The sequence below is a fragment of the Habropoda laboriosa genome, unplaced genomic scaffold (assembly GCF_001263275.1).
Source record: "Habropoda laboriosa isolate 0110345459 unplaced genomic scaffold, ASM126327v1 scaffold225, whole genome shotgun sequence".
Classification (NCBI taxonomy): Eukaryota; Metazoa; Arthropoda; class Insecta; order Hymenoptera; family Apidae; genus Habropoda; species Habropoda laboriosa.
The window spans coordinates 177,157-178,831 of NW_017100368.1; the positions used below are offsets into that span (position 1 = coordinate 177,157).

Genomic DNA, 1,675 nt, shown 5'->3' on the forward strand with positions numbered 1-1,675 from the left:
CGGAACAGTGATGCGTTATAGCTTCATGAGTCCCTGGGCAAATTTGAATTTGGGGGCCCCATGTACAGTGAATGAGGTTAGAAAAGATTGGTCTGGGGCCCTCCTCGTTGGTGGAGCCCGAGCAATTGCCCCTTTTCCCAATAGGATAACGCGCCACTGCCTCAGAGCCTGCTTAGGTAAATACAGAACCTCAGAGTCCAACTGTAGTGAGCTAATCAGCAATCACAAACTCTACGAATGCGCCAACAGCATCAGAATAGATTTATTTATACTCAAACTCGTCAGAATTCACTGGGCAAGCGTCGGAAACGTAAAGAACAATAGCCTCATAAACAGTTCTATCTATCCTAATTCACAAACCGTGAAAAAACGCGACACACAAGTTACACTCCACCAGAATCCTTCATTCACTTAGGCAGCGAAGGATACGTACAAGACGAAGAAGATTTACCTCATTTACCACATTACGAGGAAAACAGATGACAAAAGAATTCTATATAGCACAGACACAAATCAGAATAACATAAACTCAAGATTGAGCTGCAAATTGTCTAAAATAGACAGAAAAGTCAAAAAGCCGACAAACACCGTCGCGTCGTGACAAACAAAAAAATATTGATATCTACGACGCTAATTGGTGGCTACTAGACTATTAGATATTATTACACTATCACTGCATAATTTTCTCTTTCTAATTTCTACACGCATAATATTAATTCAGCATAAGAAGCATCTACACAGAGTGTCTCAGCTGATTTTGACATCTTGATTTTCTCGTTATTATTACTCATAGCGGACAATGTTTCAGATGAAATTTAAACGGCGTCGAAGGGGACATATTCTGGTGTTATTAATTCTTTCATGAGTGGAAAAGTTTCACTTTCATCTGAAACATACTTCGCTTTGAATAATAATAGCGAGAAAATCAAGATGTCAAAATCAGCTGAGACACCTTGTATAGTGTAACAATTCAAATAACATGCAAAAGTAACTAAAGAGAGATGTATAGTTTTAAGTGCCTTTTTATACACAAAGAAAACTACCCCGTAATATAAGACAGTTTTAACTGTGCGTTGTATGCATTAAGCGATAAGCGCGATAGAATAAGATTAATGTTAAGATCGCGAGATCTTGACGTGAGAACCATTGATCTTGCAATTGTACATTAGCCATAGTTATCCTTATTGCACCGTTTGTATATATTATTGTATTTATTTGGCACAGACAACGTATGTCAGAAAAAAAAGAGTTGGTGGAACAGTGGACTGTAGTTCTTTTGAGGCTAATATAGAAAGAGAGATATTCGTAAGTCGCTGGTTCAAATACTGCTCGAAGGATTCGATATTTTGTCATAGAAAATCAATCAGCTGTCATTTTTTGTAAATACTAGAATCTTTATATATTTTCTGATACATAAACTACTGTATAATAATTTATGGTAGTATTTAATCTTTAATTTTCAATTTTAACAATTAAATTAATTAAATACATGGAAACGTAACGTGTGTGGCTTATAGTAGTTATTTTCGCATCTGTAAACACAATCCTTCGATAGCTCAGTTGGTAGAGCGGTGGACTGTAGAGGTTATGTACACAAGAGAAATCCATAGGTCGCTGGTTCGAATCCGGCTCGAAGGAAATTCCTTTTTTTATTTTCAAATAAACTTTCTTTCTT

The 1,675-nt window shown here is 36.4% G+C and overlaps 1 non-coding gene across 1 annotated transcript; it reads left to right on the forward strand.

Moving 5' to 3' along the window:
• Positions 1-1,545: 1,545 nt before the first annotated feature.
• Positions 1,546-1,638, forward strand: Trnay-gua. The gene is made up of 2 exons: positions 1,546-1,582; positions 1,603-1,638. It is a non-coding gene; the product is annotated as a tRNA-Tyr (tRNA).
• The last annotated feature ends 37 nt before the right edge of the window (positions 1,639-1,675 follow it).